This window comes from Echiichthys vipera (genome assembly GCF_963691815.1).
Source record: "Echiichthys vipera genome assembly, chromosome: 23".
Classification (NCBI taxonomy): Eukaryota; Metazoa; Chordata; class Actinopteri; order Perciformes; family Trachinidae; genus Echiichthys; species Echiichthys vipera.
In genome coordinates this window covers 8,931,534-8,957,641 of record NC_139848.1, presented here as the reverse complement: position 1 = coordinate 8,957,641, position 26,108 = coordinate 8,931,534, and positions in this window count along the sequence as shown.

The window sequence follows — 26,108 nt, the reverse complement described above, 5'->3', positions numbered from 1 at the left end:
TACTTCTTTCTTCTTCTTTAATTGTGTTTTGAAGTAAACATATAAATGGTTTTACGGTAGAAGACATTTGCAAAAAAGAATAAACAAGGAGTGTGACTAAACATGACTATTCGTTGAATGTGTGTATTAGTGGTTTAATTATATTATGGACTGTAGAATGTGTGATGTTTGTTATGAACAACTTAGACTTTTAAGCTTAAGTTAAATCCATTACCCCAATCCAAGAGTTAGGCCACAGCACTTTACTTGATAGGCTGCATCTTTAAGTATTATAAAGTTCAGACTTTTAAGATATAACAGCACTGCCGTATTGCCAAGGGTTAATGCTAGAATGGATGGTCCAGAGGTTTGGACCAGGGCAATTTAAGAGTGTTGGTTTTGAGAAAAAGATCGAGTCACCAAACCTAGAAGATTGGTTGTTCTGCCAAACTGAGGTATAACCCAAGGTATAATTCTAAATGGTTGTGCCAGTAAATTCATTTTAAGTTGAGTCAGACTAAATAGGTGGTGCACTCATTTAGTTTTAACTAAACCAGTGAGATCAGTTCTGCCCATATAGAGAAGCACTTCAACCAATAAATATTTCCCAACTCCAAGCTTGTAAACTTTTTAGTTTACAGGCTAATAAAAGCCTATTATTTGGCCCAGTCTCATTGACATGAACATGAAGTACAAAACAATATGCAAAGTTAATGAGTGTCAGCCTTAGCGCTACCTGTCAAGAATGGTTTCTGTCCACTCACCCGTCTCTTCACTAATAGTGTATGACAATCTCAATGGGTTTTCCAACTCAAGATTCAAAATTGCTGCTAATTTAAAAAGCCTGAAATCAATTTACAGTACAGTCAATGGCTTTGCGTGGTCCCAGTATCTCTCCCCACCCGTTCAGCTATGGTCTCTTGGAGGGGGTTGTAATTCAACTACCACTCTATAAATTCTATTACATGGTGCTGGGTATGGCTGTGAAAGTGCTGTGTCTAATGAAGAGCTCGTAGTACCTGACAGCCTGCTTCGACTTTCTGCTGCAGCACGCCAGAGTGGTCTTATGTGGAGAAAAAGCTAGAGACAGGATGCATGAAGACAGATATATAGACAAAATGTATGTGTTAGGACTCTCTATACATATACTGTAGTTCTCAGTGACCTTGCTATGTCACATTCATGTGCACTCAATCTCTGCTGGACTCTGGACTTAAGTACAGTTGTTTATATGCATTGTTTAAAACATTAGTGCAGTTGCTTCTTTTATTTAAAGACCCACACATAACCTTTGCATTTATTCTGCATGTCTTTAATGCCGCATCATATCTATCTATAATTAATGCCATAGAGTACTGTATGTATCTGCATGATAAGTGTGAAGAGACAGATGACCACGTTACAAGGGCCTACAGCCATGCTTGAATGCAGATATTCACTAGATGCGGATGTTGGCAAGCTAAAATGCTCACAATAATGGTTCTAATATGCTTATGTTTAGTGGTATATTTAGCTTAGTTATCAAGCGAACATTTGCTATTTAGCACTAAACAAAAAGTTTACCTGGGGCTGATACAGTCCACTGAATTCCTTAGTTTCTTTTGTATTTGGAAAGTAGAAATGTCAATGAGAAGGCCATCGAAACTAGGGCAGCACTTTGACAGTCAAAGTGCTGAAACGTGAAAACAAGCATCAGCGCTTAAGAGCTGAGGAGGAGCTGTCTATTTCACTGCGGTTCTGAAATGCTTTAACAAAAAGCCTTTTTTGGTGCCATAACCTCATGAGAAATGATGAAATGAAGCCTATAGCACACGGCTTGACAGAAGAGAGCTGCAATATTTAATAAACAATAAAATGAATATTGATAAAAAAAGTTTTTCAAGGACATATTATAGTAAATGGCACTGAATTCGTCTTGATTTCTTCTTTTAACCAGAGGCGTATGTCTGAGTTGGCAATCTGAATCTCTCTCAGGAGCCCATTCTCCTCCCAACACATTGTTTCATGCGCTTCACTTCTGTTCATACTGCAAAGTACGACATTTGGCTTTGGCAGAGGTCTGGGCTCTCCAACGGCCCTTGTAGTTTAAACTGTAATGCTAGGATATGTGGCCTTATTGTGAATCCATGAGCAATGAAAGGGCACAATGCAACTGTAAACTGAAATTAAAAAACAGAGGGCTGGAGACCAACTTTCGTTAGTTGACATAATGTCTTTTTTTAACTTGATCAGCAACGCAATATTACAAGGGTAAAATAATAATAATAATAATAATAATAATATTAAAAATTAATAATTAAGAGGCCCCTGGGCATAGCTCTCATTCCTCAATTACTCCAATGGAGCTGCTCAGTGACTAAAAGTACAGGTTATTGTTGTATCAAGAAGCTTCCAGGTGTGTGTGTAACTGAATCTGAAACTCTGTATTGCTGACAGAACAATCTATATTACCATCACATGACTGGATACAACAAATACTGGTTAAAATACTTTTTTTTCCCTTTCTCTGTTTTCATGATTTAAATGTTAAAACTGGCCAAACAGTAATATTACAGCTTGTGTTTTAAAGTAGCTGTCAAAGGCACAATACTTGCTGGGGTGTGGGCAGCAGTGAACAACTGGAAGGGGCAAAGCAGCAGGTTTTTTGCCAGTGCGATTCAGTGCAGATCCCCCCCCCCCCCCCCCCTCTTAAGCAGATTACACTGGTACTGGAAGTGCATGAATTGGTGGGATAAACCCGCTAAATGGCCTTGAGTAAGTGATTTTCAAGAGAGAATTTAAGTGCACAGATGTAGACATTTTGTGGTATGAGTTTAAAAGTTGACACATTGAAGTGCAAATGGGATGTCTTCTTCACCCTTGATCTACTCCCTTACTTCCTGCCTTACTGTCTTCTCATGCGTACTTTAGGTTGCAATGGGGTCAGTCCAAATAAAAATGAAAATCCTGACATTTGAGAAGATGAAGACTTTATGTTATTTGATGCAAAAGCAAATAAAAAACACTGGTAATTGCGGAGATGGTATGGTTGTCTGACATGATAGTGAAAGTGACACTTGGAAAGAAACAATAACAAGATTTCAAGAAATCAATGTGGCTTATTGTCTAGACATCCCCTGTGCTTGTCAACAGCTGAAACGAAAAATATTTGAATTCAACCTTTTTTGCCAATGCATGCAATGCTCAGTGCTGAGGCCTTTAGTGACCAAGAGTGCATGCAAATGATACGTGCTCCTCTGTCCACGAGGAAGAGTGGGAATGACACATACACAATAATCTTAAGTCAAGGCGTTTTTCTGCATCAGCCTTTTAATAGATATCCCATTCCATCTCCATTTTATTTAATGTTCAATTACATGTATACATCTTTATGAATCAGGAGGAATAGCCAGGGGCGTAGCACATAAAGTTATATCCTAGAAGGAATTCTAAATGGGCACCTCCCTGCGAAAACCCACCTATACAACATATGTCTTAGCCTCTAGAATTTGTTTTATGAAAAAAAAAGAGAAAAAAAGGCCAAAGATGACACAAGTTCAGGAAGTGTGTGGGCTGTATTGAAGCTTGCTGCAAAGGCTAAAGAAATTTGAAAAGACTTATTTTCAATTTAAAAAAGAAACAGAGGAAACTAATTGTATAAAGTAAAAAGTTGCACATTTTAATCTTGGAGTTAGTGTTAAAAGAGAAAAAGCTTATCCCACAGCAAAGCATACAACGATCATCAACAACCAACAACCTGCCATGAAAATGCATTTATTCCGCTTTGCTGAATGAGATTTACGGAACATCCCTACAACAAACAACCATGCTGGAAATACATAAAAGCAAAAACAATCAAATGGAGACGGGCACACACATTTGCAGCCTGAGTCAGCTTTAACTATGCTGATGGTATGCATAAAACATCCCAGAGGATGAGGTCACAGTGGGGTCATGTCATTAACCTGCCCATGTGTGCTTCCAAATCTCTACGGGAATATCAATCACATGGTATCCACAGTCATTTGTGTGCATTTGAGTGTTTGCTTGCATATTAGCAAAGGAATCGCAAGCATGTGTTAGCCCTGGACATGTTGACAAAGCTGCTGAGATTGCGGAACTTGCTTGTGAATAAAAAGCTTGACATATTTGAATTCTAAACACACTAATAACAAGGAAACAAGCTTTTTAAAAGTTTTTGACTGATCCCATTTTTAGATTTTTTATCCAAAGCTTTCTCCTCTTAAAATCTTATGAATTTTGCATGTTCCTTTCAGCCATTAATTCCTAAAAACATTTTTTGTGTATAACATTTGAAAAAATATTAAATATTCCAGTCAGTTCTCTTAATAATGCAGTCCTAGAAGCTGTATTTTTGTAAGTGAGTCAAGATTTTTCGAATGATTTCCAAAAGAAGTCCTGTTTCAATAAAAAAATTAAAATAAAATAAAAATCCACCGACCTGAAGGATTAAACGGGTGAATACTCTGTTGATTTAATGTTGCACTTTGATAAAATTGAAGCACTCACAAGAGACAGATTTAAAGAAAAATGGACAAAATTAATCACAATTCATACACAGGATTAAAACTAGGAAAATGTATCTTTCATTTCACTGGGACTCTTAACACTTAACAGCACCAGTCAAGAACACTTGAACTTTTAGATACATGTTCAATACTTTAGACATTCTGATTTGATATGGAATAAAGTTGATGTAGCGGCACTGGCAGATTCGCAGTTATTACATATTTACAGCTTGTATTTCAGGATACATATATGCTCCTACACCTACTTATACCCATATGTAGTTGTATTCAATTCGTTATTTGTCCCCGGGGGGTAATTCAGGGCACACAGAGCAGCAAATAACGACATCGCAACTATACAAAAACATTTTAACCTATCACAAGAATAAAGTGTAAGAGAAGAGTAAGTGTCAGGATGTTAGTGTGTTAGTACAGGTAGAATAAGTGTCAGGATGTTAGTGTGTTAGTAAAGGTTAGATACAGAGAACATCGTCGGCGTGAGATGTAGAAAGACATGCGTGTATCAGATGTAAGCAGACATGTGAACGGGTGTATAAGATGTAAACACGCAGAAGCCTGTTAAAACAGGTATGAACAGAACTGTAGTGCAGAAAAGATATAAGTGGACAGTGATCGGATTCAGATGAGGTCAGACATGATACATGTGTGTAATGAGCAGACGTAAACAGAACTATAGTGCAGTATGGGTACTTACAATGGATAAAACAAACAAACAAATAAATAAATATGTGTTTCATCCGTACCACATATGTATGTTAAAGAATAAAATAGATTTCAAAACTTTCAATCCTTCCCTTTCCATGTGAAATATGGGTGTTTGTGTATTGTACAGTGTTACGCTGATAAAAATCATAACGCCGCTATACCACAGATGATTCCCAAATGTCAGGGGTGATATCTGTTGTAAAGTGGTAGCACTGAAATACTTCCCTGATCTTTTAGATTGGTAAGGAGGGGCTCTCCTCTGTGACTGTAAAACACTGCTCCACTTTAGCTTCGTACTTTGACAGCTATGAACTGAGAGCTGGATAAAATGAAACACCAACTCTGAGGAAATGATTGCTAGTAAGAGTGAGTCAATATTAAATATGACTGCAAACAAGGCTACATTGCTTAGGAGGTAATCAACTCTTCTTTGTAAATATTAAGCATTTCACAGTTGTCAGTAGATGCTCTTGTGTAATCCACTGCAGCAAAGCAGACTGGCAGACAAGGCACACAGTGTGGCATAAGCTCATTTGAGTGTGACCGACAGATTTTATGGTCATTTTATGACCAGAGGCGATGTCCCTGCAGGGGTGCACCGGTGGCATAGTTGTGAAAGGAGTTGGATCAGGGGGAAAACATTACCAGTAGATGTCAGAAGGTCTGGATTCAATCAAAGCCGATCAGATCAGCTTTTATTCCAACATTCTGAACACTTTTTGCCATCCGGCAGATTTCTTTTCTTGCATCCCTCCATTCTTCCTGTAAAATTTAGAATAACCTACGTGATCCAGTTACATATCTGATCTTCCTCATATATACCTCACTCCATCGGTGAAAGGCGATCGCACCTTTGCTGTCTTAAGCATTTTAAGCAGCTTCTTAATGGCAAGCCTTTTTATAGATCTTCATCCCTGTCCTGTGTACAGTTTTTTTCTGAGGAAACAGGAGAATGAACTAAACACCTGTGTCACTGCTAAGAACTTTTTGAACAGGCTCAAGCTTATTTCGGCACAAAAATTGCAATACACCGTGATTTGACACGTCACTCCATTCCAGTGTGCTCTGCACTCATTTTGACATGAGTGATGTCATTGAATGCTGTGAAATTACCAGAAAAGGTGAGAAGGATTCCACTTGTGCTCAATTAAATCACCACTCTGCCAGGATGAGGTTACTGCGTTTCATCCGTGACAGCATGAAAACAGTGTCTTTAGTCTTCTCAAAGTGAAGTGCAGTTGTTGCTCGGCTCTGTTGCCTCAAGCCTGTGACGACTTATGCTAATGGCCTCATATTGTCAAAGGACAATTAGAACCTGTAAGATGCTAAAAGCCTAAGTGCTAATCTAGTAAGAGCACCGGGTCACGAACTCATAAAATCCTATAAAGGAGAGATAAAGGGAGGGTAGTCCGAGTCTACCATGCTCCACATCCGACAGACCTCAACACAAAGAAACGCTACCTTTTATTAATAAAAAATGAAGAATCAATTAAAATGTGCGAGTTGTAAATGGGAGTTCATTTGGAGCTCTTTGAGACACTCAGGAAGTCAAAGGGACATTTAAGGACTTGCACGCAACATTCATTTTTAATTTGTATCCAAGAACAGACTTTTGGTGTCCCTATCACTCTCTGCTGCATGCCCTTCAGACAAAGCAGAAATGGTTTACCATATCTTAAAAGTGGAAGAGTATAAGGCCTGCTATTTAAATACATAACTCAAATGGTCTGCATACTGCAATCAGCACAGGAAAAAAGCCTGTGAAGGTTACATAACCGACTTTAATACCATACTTGCATAAACATTTTCTCCAACACAAAGCACTACTGATATTTGTTTTCATCTAAATAAAATGATCTCTTTGCTCCCATCATAAACTGATCATTGGCAAACAGAAACAATGTACCTCTCCTGTCCACAGAGGTATTGCTTGACAGAAATGAATGTGTTTGCTGATTTCCGCGAACATAAAAGTTCAATACTTTGTCTTGAAGATGGATGTAGCTTTTATAAATCGTCAAACGTCCTCAGGCACACCAGACAGGTTGTCATTATTATTTCTTTTAATATACATGATCGTACAAACATAGATTGCTGTATTAAAAGCATTAGCAATGATAGTGTTTTGGTAGGTTGGTTGTTAAAGATTCATGGGTGTTCAAAAAACATTGTGTTAATAAATAATGCACTACCTACTTAATATAACAAAGGCCTTTTGTAGTGCAGACTACATAGGCAAGCCTCAGACATGTAAGTCATAGGTTGACATTTATAGACACTGTGCACAGTACATTAATTTGCTGAAGAGAGGAGGCTGATTCATTAGATTGCATTTTTCAGTGTTGTTTTATGAGACATGCCAAAGGCATTGCATGGTAGCAGGGAAGCTAATGCTGCAATCATTTAGCGATCTTCCCAACCCACCTTGGTGTAAGTGCAGCGCCTCATTTTCTATTGCCCTTCTGAGACCATCACGGCTGCTAATCCAATAACGTAATTGACTATGTGTACTGGGCTTCAGGGAGTGGAGCTAGCTCATAGCAATTGGCTTGGTGGAGGTGGTGGTGTATATGTAGCTGACACTGTAAACTCCAGTTGAACCGTGGCCCTTGAAACAGATTGCGTACTCATAACATCGCTGTAGTGTGGAGCTCCAAATGCAGCTGATGGCATTTTTGGCAGATTGTTGTACAGTCTTTCAGAGGTTGTTTTCATTTGCCTCTTTCCCATTACAGTTGAGGATAATGACCGCGGAAAGGTATGTGTTTGGCATGCCTTTCGCAGCGTATGCATCTCTAAATGCCTTTTTATTTGGATTCCAGTGCTTCTTTATCCTGATAGAAAATTGAATGTGAGAAGTGAGGGATCATACATAAAAAAGTCAAACACACCATGCATTTAATAAGTCAACTTAAAAACACCGCAGGATGGGGCATAACTATCCCTTGGGAGTGAATGTCACTTAATTGGAAAATATTGATTTTCTAACAACCAGTTGCTACTCTCCAGTCTCCAATGAGCAGACAGTTCCTGTGTCCTGGTGCTGATTCCCTTTCATAGATCTTGATTAGCTATTTCCGATTAATTGCTGCGACAACAGAGGAAGTGTTTTTTTGTTTTTTTTTAAGGTGGGTATTGATTGAGCAGTGCGATAGTCGATACAACAGATTTTGACCCCTGGAGTGGTTTTTCACAAATGGTTTTTCAGCTGAAATCATGTCAATGTAAAGACAGAAAAAAGCAAAACAAAAGAGTACTTTCCATTTTATTAAGGAAGCATTGGGACACAGTTTTTAATTGAAATAAAACCTCACATAAAAGAGTTCTAGCACTTCCTTTAGAATTTGTGAATATTTTGTTTGGTTGTTCTTTAGGTCAAACTGGTATGCTGCATTTTCCTACTTCATTTTTAGCTTTTCATTTGTCACAAAATAGCACAGGTAAAGGGTATATTAAATAATAATAATACTAATAATAATACTAATAATAATAATAATAATAAAACATGACAAAAAACTCATCCTAGGAAAAGTATATACCTCTAAAATATAGTAGAGCTAAAAAAAAGAAACTATTTCATATTAATTACTTCTAGAAGGAGAACATTATCTACTTTTTTTATTTTTTATTTTGAGGAAGACAAATAATAAATTATATATTTTAAATGACAAAGTGCTCTGCATGCACAAAGGGCCATCCCGGGAATAAAAGCAGCATTAAGTGTGAAGTATATAAGAGAAAATTAACACAGTGAAATATATAAAACTAAAGCCTGACCAATGAAAACAAGCTGAGAGATTTGATGAAATGTCATAGCAGGAAAAAAGGTGTAAAAGAAACCACAAAGTGTTACAAAACAGTAAACAGTATTTTGGCTATACTTAGTATATAATAAAGAAGTAAAATGAATAAAAGAGACACAATAGAACTATAGCAAGGCATGTTAATGATCTAAAATATAGATGGTTTGCTGGTGTATGCTGATATGTAGGCTAGCTAAAAAATATCACATGTTAATTAATACTTATAGTTATATTAAATATATGTAAAGATTATTCCCATTTCAAAAGACATAATCTGATCAAACGTGTCCCTCTTAATTAGTTCCATCTGTGCCGGTTAGAGTGGAGGTCATGTGATGACTGAACACCCATAAAAGGAAGGTTAAATGCAGCGCACCTGTTTGCCCAAATGTAGAGCCACACAGCAGTACAATGCTAGCTGAGTGGCGGAACATTTGCTTTTGTATTTATGATATTATGTTAACCAAAACGCATTAAAAAGTATTTTCATGTTTTACACCTATGGGTGCATTATCAACATGAAACATGTGGCCTGGACGTCAAATAAAACCTTCAATCCTAGCAATGGGGCATAATGTCCCAAGGTTTGCACTTTTGGTCATTTGTGACACCTGCATCACCTGGGTTATGGGTGGCCGTAAGTTTGCAGTAAAAACTGCTCACAAACTACTAACAGCAGCCACTCAAAGGTCCCATTTAGTAAAAAGTGAGATTTCCATGTTTTGTTTTTTTTGATTGTGAAGCAGGTTGCAGTGCTTTATAAATAAAGTACAAAGACACTCAATCCACAGAGAAATGCAAACAGCCTGTATTCAGAAACTGCGCTTTTGAAACAAGCCGTCAGAACCTCTGTACGGTTCTGATGTCAAAACAGAGAGAGTGTGAATGCAGCAAATAGACAGTATGAGAAAAATAATGTTTTTTAAATATTAAAGCATGTCAATGATCTAGTAGAAACCCAAAATACAAGTATGAAGCTTAAAAATGAGCGAAGCCTGCTTAGTTACCCAGGTAAATGTAGAGATATCTGTAAAGAGGGTAAAAAATCGATGGCATCACAAATAGCCATCAAGTCTCAGTACGTTCGGTAACACATATAGTTTAGACGTTAATCTATTGCTACATTACTTGAGTATTGCAATCAAGCAGGGTGTAAAAGGGTGTATAGGGGTTGAATCATAGAATGTAAGTGCAAGGTCAGAAAACATGGAAATGGGGTGATACCTTGTTGGCCTGTGTTTGAGTTTCCATTAAAAAACTCATCTTGAATGAGTGTATACTGAGAGTGTTCATATATCAAAAACACTCTCATAATCTTTTTGGAAAATTGGGAAATCCACTCCTGACCTGTGCTTGTGGCCCCTCTTTTTCCTGGCAGACTGCCTAGCCAAGGCACCAAATGAAGTAGTAGTACATGTGTATGATTCCAAAAAGCAGTGGGTAAAGGGGAAATTGGACATTATTCACACACTGAGGGCTTTGACTGACCTCTGAATAAATATGTTGGACAGCTGTCAGCTATAATCGTCAGCTATCAAATCTGCCTCAACCCACCGGGGTGAGAGGTGAGAGATACCTCTCAGCCCCGCAGCCGTGGTTGCAAATTTGGCTTGACATATACAGATGGCTTTTAGACCCTGAACCTGTCCTGTCTCCTGTAATGTGATATTTTAATCCATTAGGCCACCTGGGGGACAAACTCTGGATGTGAAAAAAAACAAAACAGACCCAGAATCAGGATTTCGGGAACCAGAAATGGCGAAGGTTTGGGCAATCCTGTCACATAAAACATAGCTAGGCTAAGTGAGCTGACTTGGTAGGCGATGGATGACGACCAGACTCCATTCAAGAAACTAAGAACAGAGAAAAGCAGTGAAAAACAGACACTGTCACTGGCATCCTGTAATAATGTTGTCACACTGATGACAGCATGCCAGGCGCTGTTTAGCCATATGCGTTGGTCTTTTTTTTTTTTTTTTTCAGTTTGACCCTTTCTTTATACGTCTTGTTATGAAGCAATTTGAGTTCAATATCACTGATATCAGTGAAGTGACTGTGGATAATGTGCAGCTGAAAAAAAACAGCTGTAGTCAAAAAGTAGCAGCGCTTTTGTCATGGCGTATAATAGCACACTGTCAATTAAGTAAGCCAGCTGCTAAATAACCTGTGGATCTGTCTTCTTGCTTTTAGTGTGGTGAGGTGTTGTGACTGTGGGGAATTAAAAAGTTGTCCCATGAAAAATCTATTTTTTTCCCCATAACTTATCCCAACCTCCTCCTTAAACATGATAAAAATTCCTGATATAATTGTATTTTGTATGGGCAAAGTAGGTGTCTTCAATTTCACACATCCACATCCATGTTTGTTTGTTTTAACAACACAAGAAACAGTGGAGAATCACACAGTGCATTCATATGTGAAGGCCATCTCCTCTTTCTTGCTAAGCCGTTATGGAAGTGTTGCTAAGCACCAAGACTGTACAATGATTTGTATTCAAAATCTTTGTGGGTTTGTGTCAGTTTTATACTTTTTTTATACTTGAATTTTACTATAATAAGTTACCTTTTAAACTATCACATACACTACAGTATATTGTCAAGTTATGACAGGTCAGTGAAATAAAATGTCTTTACTGTAAACTATCATTTTCCAATGGAGGGTTGCAGGATTGGAGACTGGCAGAGTGAGCTTTACAGTGAAGACAAGGGCCACTGTGCCCTGCTTGTCTTTGATCTGACTGCAGCTGCCCTTGAAGTGATGCGCCTTAAGCATCACGCCGACTTGGTGTTGGCATCCAATGTAATGTTGATTGGATCCCCGTTGTGTCTGCCGTCTAATAAATCAAGCACACCATTCGCCTCCTACACACCCTTTCCTGGCTCTCCTTGGTCCCTTCAATCAGCCTCTGGAAATAAAAATGACAGTTATGGCGCCACCGTGGGGTTAAGGCTGGGAAATAAAAAAGTGGTCTGGAGGTTAAGCTCAAAAACAAAGTCTTCATTGTCTTCTGCTGAAAAGCATTTTTAGATGTCGGGCACGCAGTCAGCTCTATACATTTTAACCCACATTTTAAATGAGCGGTGGAAAGGACATCTCTCTCTTCCTCCTCTTGAGACCAATCGGTGGTCGCGGCGGTGGCTGATGGAGCAATAGAGGAAAAGAAAGAAGGATGGATGGGTGAGAGGGAGGGAGCAAGCGTTTTTGCGGAGAGTGATTGTGAGAGGACAGCGGTGGCAGAAGATGTCCTCTACACAGTGATTAATTCCAGACCCAATGTGATTTATGGCCCCACCACGGCTGTTTTGTAGGTCACTTTGGTGCCACATCATTCAAGCTGTTCAAACAACAAGTCTGATATCAGTGTTGGTTAACCGTAAAGGAGGACACACATGCGCACCCACGCTGAAAATGAAAATGTTTATGCTTTGAATTTTGTGTTTGCCTGTCCTGCCATGAAATCAGATGGATTTTGAAAATAAGAGTGACTGTAGGCCTACGGAGACTGATGCAGACGGAGAAGAAAATCAAAGAATCACATGCTAGACTTTTAGTCCTTACATGTTTCTGTCTCATCCCTGTGTTTACACAAAATTATAATTGGATGAAACACACTTGCTGCTTTGAAGATGTTCACAAACTAAGTTTTCTTACACAATACTCAAGTGGACATAGATTAGGACCACAGCAGACAACCACATGGGTCCATACATACTGATACTTCAATGGGTGTCTTTGTAAACAAATGCATATGCTAACTGTCATTAAAACACATCCTTTAACAGTAGAAACATGTCTTGTTAAATAGCTGAAAAAGTATCATATAGTACTTACTCACTTTGACCTTGCTGGGTCCGTATTCACATCTTATAGCTAAAATAAGAATATGTCACACTTCACTTTCACATATTATAGAGCTGAGAGCAGCTCTATATCCATGAAAAGTTACAAGCAGTCAAAAGGATGCCTAAGTCACTAAAAACAAAGAACCCTTAAATGGCTGCTGCCAGCAATAGGCTTCGTAATCCCATCAACATTTTACAAACCTTTAATTATAGAAGGAAAAGCATATACAGTAATTTTGCATGCTTTAGTTTTGCGGTTATCCTGACTCTGAATTGTCCTTTAATGATGTCCTTCCTTTCATACATACTGCTATATACCGTACACTGCTCTTGTGTCCACTTTGGTTTTGGTTAGTGTTTACTACTTCATTATCAGTCATGTTTGATCACTACGGGGCTTCTTACATTGATCCCTGCTGATTGTTAACAGGATGCCTGGCAATTAGCTGCACATACCTGACTAGTCAGTAGCCTATATTACTCTTTTTATGTTAAATCATTGACACACATCTTTATTTGGATATGGCAACAACAAGACCAAAAACAGCCAAACACAGTTTCATGAAACACCATGAGACATCATCCATAGCAACCCCACCCTTTCTCTAAGAGTTCTCCCAAGGTCTCTGCAGTTTTATGAAAAGAACACAAGAAACTTTTAGTGCTATTACAGTTGTGGGGTGAAAGATTTTGTGAATAAAGGCCCTGGTTTCTTGTGTGGTGCAATTACAGAAGTCTGATTAGAACCACAGTAAAAATATTTACAATTCTGATTCAATAACATTGTGATGCTAAGGGAAACAAAACCAGTCCAAAGCCATTTAGAGCAATTGGCCCACAAGCAGTAATTGATAGTATGAATTTGTCAAAAAACAATTTAAACAGTTACCCCTGACTACCTTCCGTGCATGATTTTGGAGTGACTTAATTGACTGAAATTAAAGCCACCATTAGAAACTCAAATTAAGGAGTTGCCAAGCAACATCAATCCAAAAATCCATTTCTTCAATAATTCTGCTGACGTTAATCCTTTTATTTATTGTGGAACTGGGATTATTGATGCAAAATAAAATAAAAATGGCAAAAAAGAAGACAGATATACTGTCCCACTTTCCACCTTCACTTTTTGGTTCAGCAAGTTCTTTTTTTAATGTTACAGCAGAACCAATCAGAGTTAAAAGAGTGTTTTCAGATCAGTGGCATCTGCACTAGATGTTCCGTTTCCTTGATCAGAAAGTCTGTATGGGTGCTTTCATGCCTAACTCGTTTGGTCCCTGCTGTCTGACTTTTCAGTTGAATCCGAACCAAAATGAAAAGTGGGAACCTCCCCCGGAACCATGGTCCAGACCAAACAGCTTGTGAAACTTGGTTCGGACTTTCAGATGTGAGAAGGCCCTATGTCAATATTTAGTTTCTATTATGATTCCGTCCTGCTCTTTATCTCTTTATCCATCATTATATGTGGGTAGAAAGACGATTGGGATGCAGAGTTGGTGCAGAACTCTTGGTCCAGTTCAAGTCAATTCATGTATTGAGGCACTGCACTTTGGAGAATACCATCAGTAGACAAAAATCAATACACGCTGGGTTGATCTTTGGCTTTGAGTCAGACCTTCTCTTTACAAGTTCCTTCCACCAGTGTGGCCTGCAAGATGTCAAAATACAGCATGGGGCGGGCTTTAATGTTCAGCCCTCAAAGAAACACCATGACACACAAATAAGAAAAATAAAATCATCCTGCTATAGTCAATTTTCTGAAGCCTTTGCTCTATTTATTGAGCTCACTGATGTTGAAGGATGTTTATTTTGGCAAATTTTTAAAGTGCTAAATGTTGTCAAGCCATAAGCTAACCGAGGTCATCCGCTCTTTGGTGAGATGATAAAGAAATGTCTCTAAAGAAGAGTGAATGGGCTTACCATCAGTTATAGCTCACTTGGCTTTACTCAGCTTCTTTCAGACACAGGCAAAAATCCCCATCCCACTACTGTACCAGTGAAGATGAAGGATAATGCTTAGAATTAACGTTTTGTACTTAAATAAACTGTCTGATCAATGTCTGATCGTGAAATCCTAAAAATGCATAGGAAAGTAGGAAAGACATGTCCTGAGGAAAAATGTAAATGCATGCCCCGGCAGACTGCCTGGCCAAGGCACCAAATAAAGTAGTAGTATATGTGTATGATTCCAAAAAGTAGTAGGTACAGGGAAAGGAAATTTAAAAAAAGATAGGAAAAATAACCTAGAAAAGTATACAATTTCCACTGACCACCTGGTCTATGTGTGAGAATTTCAAAAAAGGGAATTAAACGCGCTGATGGACTATACAACTATCTGCAAAATTCAATATAAATATAAATGAAAGAAAAAGGAATAAAAATAAGCTTTTTGGCTTCTAAAAATTGAGACTTTTAGAAGCCAACCAAGAGTTTTTTGTGCAACGGTCTATGGATTGTCCCTTAGATAGGATCAAGTACAGCCATTTACTTACTGACTAATATCACTGACCATACAAGTTACAGTATTTACAACAAGAACAGAAAAGGAGAAGAGAGTCAATTGTATAATGTCTGGTTATAAAAAGTGATAAAGCACCAGGTGTGACACGCAAAGCTGAAGCGCTAGGCGGAGTAGCATATAAAGCCCACTTTAGCAGGCTCAGTTTTAAAGCTTAAAAAGTAAAGACTGTAATCACATGCCTAGATGAGAGAAGACTTGTTAATGGCATCTTACCTTTCATCTAGTGCTATCATTGGGTAACAAGGTTAATGTTATACCTGGGGCCTGTTTCACAAAGCAGGTTTAGTGAAAACTCTGAGTCTGTTAACCCTGAAATGAGGGAAACTCTGAGTTTTCCGTTTCACAAAGGGAGGTAACTCAAACCAGAGACAGAGGGGTAACTCTAGCCTGTTTCACAAAGAGAGGTAACTTAACCTCTCGGTCAGTTACCATGGTAACATGCTCTCTGAAACTAACCTGGTCGGGACCAGGTTTTTCTCAGAAAACCTTGAGTTTCTCTCTGTCCCCGCCCTCTTTCAGCCACACACGGTGTTTGATTTCCTCATTCATTCAGTCAGCCGGCGAGTTTTGCCGTAGTATAGTTCCGTCGTCAGTTTTTTCAGAAAATCACTGCAAACATCAGACATTATAAGTTATATTAGGTGGCGACTATTTCACTACCACGGCATGTCCTTTTGATAATGATCCCGTGGATGAAGGTGCAGAATTAGTGCGTAGAGAATTAAATATTCGTCGGGAGATGATTATCAGACCGCGCATAGACGTCCTTAATATACTGCAGCCATAATTACAAAATGAATGAAATGGATCTTTTGAGCAAGTTGAATGTATTTGACTTAGCGTTTCCTAAATATAATCCCAGCTTTTCTTGCAATTCATAGGTTCAAAAGTGTGTGCTTTTAGTTGGGTTACCGCTATATAAACTACTCCTATATAGCCTTCTGATCCAGAATATCACCTATAATGCGAGGGGGCTGAATACGGCACAACACCCTTTCATGTCACAGTCCAACCTCATCCCTCCTTACATTTCCAACATTAACAACCAGTCATGCTCTCACAACCCAGCAGATATTGTGTGTTGCGCTGTGTTTTCTTGCAAATGGGAGTTTTTTATATAACATTTATATGTTGAATAAAAAACAGCCACTTACGGTAATATTTACTTTACCATGTAAAACATGCTCAAAATGAGGCGTCACCATGATATTTTGCCGATGTTTTACCTGTTTGAATAATGTTTTTATGTTTCATCTTAAGCTGCTGCCAAGTGCGGTTCTCCCCCGCGGGGTTGCACTTAAATGAAATAAATTAATAGACTACCACCCAAGCAGTTTCCCCTGTGATATTACTGTGATTGCAACAGGACTACATTTAAACTTACGCACTGACCCGAGCCGCAATGTTCTCACGCACCGTCTCCCTCTCTTTTGCCGCTGCAGCGGTGTAAACCTGCTTAAACTCTCCGTATGAGCGCATTCATATTTCCATTTCCAGTTGTAGCGTAGCGCTCCGCTTCCCCGTTGCCATGGTGACTCGTCGAATCAGGGCTCCATTGATGCTGTCTTTTTTTACTTGTGGTGCACGCGCTTAACTCCAGGTCAAACTACTCTGAGTTGATCAACCTAACGCAAATCTGCTGTTCTGGAACCGAAAACTCAAGAGTTTCCTATCTCAGAGTAGATCAACTCAGAGTTTAGGGTTAAACTCAGAGTTTTTTTAACCTGCTTTGTGAAACAGGCCCCTGCTAAGCATCACCATGTTGTCATTGGGAGTAGGTTAGCATTGCTTTGAGCTCAATGGTACATCTGCTACTGAAGCATGTTCCATTTGAAAACACTAATGCAAATTGTATCACTACATTACAAATATAGATATGGTTGGAGATTGCACACATAGAAACAAATAGCTGATGCTTATGTGTACATCTACAGTATAATTAGGTTGTTCTGTATGTTTTCATGCTATATACTATTAAGTAAATGGGGTCATTCAGGTCAGAGGGAATAACGTTTACCCTGAAGCCACTGTAATGGCGTTTGCTTCCCTTGCATTTCTCAAAGCCATTAATAATCTACACTCATAACCACTCTGGATAGAAGACTGATTTATTTTGTGATTCAGAGTCATGATGCATTCAGCAAGAAGGACAGTACTGAAGAAAAATATTCAGGCCTGAGACCTGAAAAGCCTGAATATCTTCCTTAGCGGCCCTTTCTTTCCCTTTTTAGCTGACTAGCAGATGTTTGTTTGCCCAAGCAGGAGACCCGAATGCATTTGGCTTCATTAACATCTTCCACAAACCATTGATTGCATAATGTATACCGAGTGGAAATAAGGTCAGGCATGTAAGGTGCTGATTCTTCCTAGCTCGGGCATTCAAATGTAGAATCATAAAGTCTACACCAGTGTGCTAACAGTCAGTCCACATCATATATGTACTTTTTAAATAAGGATTTGTGTTAAAAGTTGGAGTCAGAGTTACAACCTTTATATGAATGCTTTAGATGCTTGAAAAGGGTATATTGTCGCCAATACAAAGATTCTTCCTCAAGGATGTCACACAATTCAATAAAAGTTCAAAAACACACAGCTTAAGAATTAAAAGATGCCAGCTGTCTTCTGCAGTATGATAGCTTTGCTGACATCCTAGAAGCAAGTGTCTCTTTGAATTAATTTCTAAGGAAATACCTGCCTTGACTTCACAGTGACACAGACAGAGACAGAAAAATACCCCAAGTTCAGTGATCCCTATGTCAGTCCTGTATTCACTGGCAAAGCGAACCTGATACCTGAAACATCTCTGTGCAACAATTTTCTTTAATGATAAAAGTTTGATGGGCAGCTTTGAGTTTTAAGAAAATGCACGGTTTAAGTTGAGCTTAAGTTAAATTAAGTTTAATTGAACTTTTTTTAGAGATTAACTGGTAAAGTAATTGTCACTGCATCACTCCTGTTTACTGTTTAGAAACACACTAAATATTGGTGAAATGCTTATGATGCCAATTACACACACACACACACACACACACACACACACACACACACACACACACACACACACACACACACACAGTAAAGTTGACATCATTTGTTTGCAGTTGTATTAATCCTAAAGCATTAAAGCATGAAGAAATGGTTAGAACTGTCAATATTGCTTATATTTAATACCATAGGGATATTTGAGAAATTAAAGGTCAAATATGCAGGATTTAGGGGAGACCTATTGGCAGAAATGTAATATCATACAGCATAAAAACAAAAAATACAGTTAAAAGCAGGTGCAAAGAAGAATAAAAAGTAAAAGAAAAGAAAATAGATAAAGTTTAAAGTTATTAAAATGAGCTCAGCTATAAGCACATGAAAATAGAAATGTTCTTAACCTGGATTTAAAAGTGCTTACAGTTGAGGCTGATTCCAGATGTGCTGGTAGTTTGTTCCAGTTGTGTGCAGCATCCCAGCTAAATGTGGCTTCACCATGGTTAGTTTAAACTCTGTGCTCCACTATCTGACCTGAGTCAGTAGATCTCAGAGCTCTACTGGGCTTATACTCAACCAACATGCCATTCATGTATTCTGGACCAAAACCATTCAGTGATTTGTAAACCAGTAGCAGAACTTCAAAATCTATTCTGTAGCTGACTGGGAGCCAATGCAAGGTCTTAAGAACTGGTGTGATGTGATCTGATCTCTTTGCTCTGTTTAAAACTCAAGCTGCAGCGTTCTGAATGAGCTGCAGCTGTTTGATACTTTGTGGGGGAGTCCAGTCAGAAGACCGTTACAGTAGTCTAGTCTATTGGAGATGAAAGCATGAAACAGCTTCTTCTGCTCGGTTTGGGACAAAGAACCCTTAATTCTGGATATATTCTGAAGTTCATAAAAGGCTGATTTGGTGACTGATTTGATAGGGCTGCTGAACAACAAGTATGTTTGAGTCTGCCATGCTGTACTGATGTCATTTAATAGTAGCCCAGAACAGAACGCTTTTCCTTCCTGTAAGAGCTGACATAACCCAACTAAATGCTGTAAAATATGACTTAAGTTTACATCAGCATATGAACTATTAGTATCAAAGCTGAGCTCCCAGAGTGTTGGCACAAAGTCATATGACAGGAAATGAACCAATGTTTCCTACTGAGATGATTAAATTCAGGTTTTTTGCCAGCTCTACAACCTTTCAATCGTCTATTTCCAAGGGTACAAAAACATGTCTATTTGACTGACTTGCTAAATAACCAAACAAAGAACTGAATGTATTGCATCATACATGTTAATTATGTAACCTGTCCCATTCTGATAGTTTCCTCGTTGTTTCAGAGTTTGAAGTGGTACTTTTTGTATTTATTTTGTTATATAGTTTAATGACAAATCATTTACCAGAAGGGAAGACAGTGTGAGGTCAGGAACTGCATCAAAAAGTAGCAGATGCTCAAGCAAGCCTCGTTGCTCTTCCCTTTAGGCATACCATATAATTGGAGCTACATTACGAGCCTGCCTTCACAGTGCATACAGAAACCAGCTACGCAAAAAAAACAAAAAACAACAAGCACAAACCCTCAAAAACTTCCAGTGGCAGATATTTGTCATGGCTGTGCAGCTTGTCTACTGTCTCTGTAATGAACATTAGCAGACTTTACTGTTACCAATGAGAAGGACATAATCATGTTTGGAACTGAAACCAAACTCTGCACTTCTGGTTTCAGACCTGGTTTCAAACCAAATAACTATCTTTCTTGCTTTATTGTGAGGCCGATTATTTAGAGTCTTTGTTAGAATATGACGCATTTTGACTCAGTACTACATCAGTAAATGAATCCTTTTGGATGTTCAGATAATTAAGAATGACGGACCAGAAGTGTATTTTTCCAACTCTTAAGTCACCTATCCTTTTGGGGTCATCAGAAATGCTGAGGGTCTTCAACAGGGAGTTGAATGTGGCAGTGGAGTAAAATTTAATCAGCTTGAACCTTGATTGGAGCTTAAAGAGGTTCTGGAAATACAGGAATAGAACATAACCTATTTCACAACAGAGAAATGGATCCAAGAAGACTGTTGCAGAGGGGATTCTGTAACTCTGTAACAGGATGATACCTACTTTGTCTTGGGGACTGGAGAGCGAGGGCCAAGAGAAGTGGTGAGTTATGAGCCTGCCATCTCCTCACCGACCTGCCTCCTCATTTGCAATCCCCTAATTAAATCACAAAGGCACACTTTGGATTTTGAACTCAAACTCCAAATGGTTTCCTAATAGGAAGCGGTCCAGCTCTACAGATCCAGGATAAGTGCAATATTTGTCATATCACAGGCGAACACATTTAAGGGCACAGTCCCAACTCGAGCCAGTGATAATATTCAAAGGATTGGAAACTTTTAAGACAGAAACGACTTGGGAAATATTTGTCTTTAATATTACTGGAGCTGTGCTGAGATGCCTTTCAATGTGAGTCATAATCCTGTGTTAACTTTCTTTCTTTGTTCCAGTATCTCTGCTTATGTCAAAGTAGACAGCTACGCCTGGAATGTTTTTTCCCCTTCTGGACATCCATCCACTAAGGGCAGGAAGACAAGAGGAGTGGGGGGATGAAATTTAGGTTTCTGACAGCCTTGAGAAAGTTATTGCCTCCCAGAGAATTTGATGCCCAGAGTATTTACAACTGCCTGTTATCATTTAATAACGGTCGATACTTTGAACTCTACAGGACCTGCTAGGAATATTATTACCAGCATTTTGTGTTTGATGTTGTTGTTGCTGCTGTCATTTTAGATAAAAACACATCAGCGTGGGGGGCTAGGGGTAGTCAGAGGACAAATAGCCATGACAGCGATAAGCTCACTACGTTTTAGGAGACGCATGTCCACATAAGCACTTATGGCACCTGTTCACAAGATCCATTATTCTCACACTTACAATTCATTGCCTATGTGCATTTTGGTAGGACTGTGATGCATGTTGAGAAATGGAGAATCGCATTGGCTAAAAACCCAAATAGTGACGGTTAGTTTAACTTGTCGGGAAACTTGTCTCAAATGAAAGTGTTCAATCAGGTGAAGCCAATGTGGTTGTAAGGGGGTGTCGCCAGTTTTCTTTGTTGGTTAGTAGTCATAGAAGAGAAATTAATGAAGTGCTCGTGGCACACCCACCCAAGGGTCAAATGCTTGGAAGACACCCCTGAGAACATGTACCATTACACTGTCAAGAGATTCAATAAAATGCTGAATAGTAAGAATAAGGAAAAATAGATACCTGACAATTATTTTGTGAGAACTCTTGGAAGGTCAGAATTGGCACTCGGGCCTGAGAGAAAGGTCTGTAAAGTCTGCTGCTAAGTCCAAAAGAAGCCTTTCTGCCCTGAAAGCAACTGGGTTCACCCCTCCGTCACAGCTAATCCTATCCCCTGGGCTGAGAGTATAATTAAGGAACCAAAATAACAAGTGGACATGGCCAAAAGTGAAATACAGTTCTGAACAGTGATTGCACAGCCGTAATTGTGTACAGTGTGGGTGGTTTGAACGAAATATTGATGTACAACATGTTCAAAGCTCCAAACTCCTGCCAAGAAATAAGATACATGTGCAAGTGCAGCATCAAGCAAATGTCATGAAAAAAATATAAATGTTTAAGGTGTATATTCAGTCTGGATAACTCAAAGTTTCTAGTATGCAATTTCAGTTTGAATTCAAAGCACATAAGAGCCGGCTGAATGGAAGGTGAATCCAGTCTATCTCCAACCTCAGAGTGAGGGATTGAGGTTATAACCTGGACCTTGGCTGCTGGTAGAGGTGGGAGTAGGGAACTTTTAGTGAACTAAGCTGTTTGATTGAAGTCTGGGTGAAAATTCGTTCTCTTCGTACCGACCTCCTGGGAAGCAGAGACCACTATATTTGCAGGAGAGATAACATCAATATTCATGTTATAAAAATATTAGGAACTTCTGCTTAAAATTGAGTTGCTGTTCACATCCAGATTGTCTCAAAGTAACTCACTTTTAGTATAATCAGGAATGAGGCTGGTATAGACTTAATGAGGCCTCTCAACAAGAAAAATATGAAAATTACAACTGATTTATCAAGTGTCTGACCCAAAGACTGAACTGGAGTGCTACAGTTCTGAGTCATTCCCGGCTTCTCCTTGGATAGCAGGCAGCGGGCAGGCAGTGACGGATTGAGGCTGTAACCCAGTGATGGACTTCCATTGCAGCTATCCGGGGGGTCTCTCACTGAAGCCAAGCTGTTTGATTTCAGTTCCAGTCCCAGGTTAAGTCACCCTGTGATAGCCTCTCCTGCCTCTGTGGTGGCAGGGGATTCCATTCAAATAAAATCCGGACAAATTAGGATGTTGAATGTCTAAGAAGCAAGAAAGATGTGACTTACTCTGTGACGGCTCAATTGTCGTAAAATGACAATGCATTCTTCTCTATCTGTGGCCCCAAGCCCAGTGGGTCCAAAGGCCACATGAAATATGGAGATAGTCTCTGTGACATCAACCATAGGTTTCCGAAGATCCAACATGAAACTCAAAAAGGGTGGCTTCAGTCGTCGCCAGATGCTGTCTATCTCTCAGCTAATCCAAAAATAGTCAAAGAGGTGGAGCCGGACCTGTGGCGAGATGAATGAAATCGGCAGTCTATGCTAGCCTAGTGTGACGGCACCCAACTGACGGCACACAACTGTCCCTACCCACCCCCTACCTACAGTATCAATCTGGTCTTTTTCTTTCCCAGAGGTTGCCACTCGTTGGTTCACAAATGTGTCGTTTTAAAAATAGGCATCCTAATATTCAGCTGGACCCTGAAGTTTTTAGTATATTTTACTCAGTACAAACAAATGATAGTGCAGTTTTTGGGGGACTAATATTGCTTTTGACGTATGTGTTGTTTTAATAGTTTTTGGCTAACAATGACGCTCTTTTGCATAGATGAATGAGCATACTTCAATCAATTGTGCAATCAGTTCATTGTTTGTCTTGGTCTTTACTTGTGATTTGTTGACCTTAAGATATAATAAAAGGAAATACAAAAGAAATATAGAATATTTCCAGTTGTGTCCTCAAATGTCCATTCATACTATCCTTGGCTGGTCTCCAACGCATACAAACATGGATCAATTAAGTGACGCCAATAAAATTTGTCCTCAAATGACAGTGAGTTTACATTGAAGGCTGTATAATCGATGTGTTTAATTATATGGCTAGTTAAAGGGATCTTGGTAAACCCAACCCATTTTATTGATCCCAATTGGCGTCTGCTTTGTCATCCTGTGCGCTACATTTGACCTTGTTTTTTATTTGTTTTTGCGGTCATGAAATAAGATATCCCAATATTGAGGTTGCAGTGACAAACACAGATTAATAGACACATTCAAGCATTAAAAACATTGCATGGCATGTCTGTTTAAAGGAAAGTGAAACTGGGTTTGGCACTTAAAGGCACACACCATGCCCCCCCTTTCCAATTCCCTTTCCAATGCACCAAGCACTGCACTCACATTTCATCTACAGACAAACTGTTTGGTCTCCAAAAGGCTTTTGGAGAGATTACATATCTTTCCTTTCATAAAGATGCCATTAGTGTCTGGGGAGTAATGGGAGCCACTAATTTGATAGTCTGACCTTAAGCTATTCATCAGCTCAGAGGGAAGAGAAGAATAGATGATGCGGGAGATCACATTATAATTTGGCTACAGGATCCAATAGTCTAATGACAGCATTAACTCAAACAGCTGCAAAGAAAATGTTTGGTGATGCAGTGAACAAAAGGCTGGCATAGCGAGGCTGTGTATAGTAGGCAAATCAGTTGGATAGTTCAACTTCTCAGCAGGGAGCAAATATAATATTCACACAATTCCATAAGCAGGGAGACGTCCTTGTCATTGTTTCTGCTTGGCCCCTCGAGCAACTCTTAAAAGTCACAGTAAAGAATGATAATTGTTTCTCCCGAGAATGGGTTGAGGGTAGCAAAACTGAATTGTTCTTTTTTTATGCTGCCATAATATACCAAAGTTGTTCCCTTTCTAAATTAAAAACAACACAAGTCAGGAGTTATAGTTTAAGAGGGGGGTCAGTTTAACACTTAATCAGCAAACTGCTAGCACAGGTGTTCTCACAGAGTGGTCAGGCTGATGAAGTGGTTACAAATTTGGAAACACATCTGAGCAAATAAATGAATAATTGAAGGCAGTTTCCTATTCCCCTTCTTGTTAGATCCTTGGGACTGTTTTTCAGCACAAGGCCAACATGCAAATGAGATGAAAGTGTGGCAATGAGTAGTGGAGGTGAGACAATGTCCAGGCATTAGGCAAAGCTTGAGTGTTTTTAAAAGCACACTAAAGGACTATTCTGGTGCTTCTGGCATAGCACACCTTACCACAGCTCTTTGTTTTATTTTAGATCTGCTCTTCCTCTATGGGCTTTCTGGGTTCAACTTCTCACCCCACCCAAGTGGATCCATACACTGAACCCTGCATAATGCATGCTCAGCAAGCCAGAAAAATTCTCATACTATGAGCCCCATAAAAAAGGGAGCATTCCCGACTGCATCCACCTAATTTCAGCAATTCCATGCACACTTCTTTTGAGCAATCATGGGTGGATTTGACCGCACAAGACATGTGGTGCCCCTAATGGCCTGTTTTTCTAACAAGGACAGATCCCAGCTGGCATGGTTCCTCATCTTGACATGTTCTTAGCCAATGTCCAAGATTGGCTTTGCCTGTATTCAGACAGTAGACCTTAACGGGCCTGTGTTGTTTTTCCATTTTTTTTATTGTATAAAGCAGATTTGTATATAAATGTTGGGAAAGTATCAAAAGAGAACTGAACACCAGTCTTATTCAGAAACTGTGCCTTTAAACAAGTGATCACGACTCCTGTAGGGTTGTAATGTCAAAACTATTCTGAGTGAATACAGGTATACTCTTGAGAACATTTTTCTTATTAAATATGACTTTCATATGAGAATCATATCTACAGTGTGATTTTCATACTGCACTCAAATCAAGCTGCAATTATTTAGACATCTACTGTAAGAATGCTTTTGAAGATGGTTATATGGCTCTAACAGGACAATGCAGCGTGTAACAAATGGGCTTAGATGTACCAAACATGCATAAAAATGCTCTTTTTACATGTCTTGAGTGAAGTGACGTCTACATCATCAAATCAAGTTAGTTCCATTGGAAGAATCCCCATTTGATTCCATTTATTTATTTATTTTTTTCTAAAAATGTCAACTTGATACCTATACAGAATTGATCAAATGTAACTGATAACATGGTTCATTCAATCCACAAATCCACTGTTGGTTTCCCCTTTACTAGTATCCAATTACAGCAATAGATTATATGTCCTGCTGCAATGTGCACACTAAGCCAGAGTACTCTCAGAGGGCTCTGAGACACTTGTACGGCCGTCTATCATTACAGATAGCTTGAATCAAGGCCACCTCTCCCTGCCCACTGCCATCCCCCATTTGATGAATCTGCACCCATTCAAAGCATCATTTGAACGCTGTCGGCCATGCCTCACATTCTCTTGACCCTGCCGGGTCAGGACCCCCGTTTAGTCTGCAAACACTTCCCTCTTCGTTCATCTGATCTCGGGAGACCTGCGGCGGCAAGGCACAGGGGACTGATAGATGCACCGCATGGAGGGAGTAATGTATTGTGGTCCTTGCAGGCAACATAGATGAGGTTTAAATGATCTAGTACGAGGTGGTTTGTAATCTCACTGATCAAA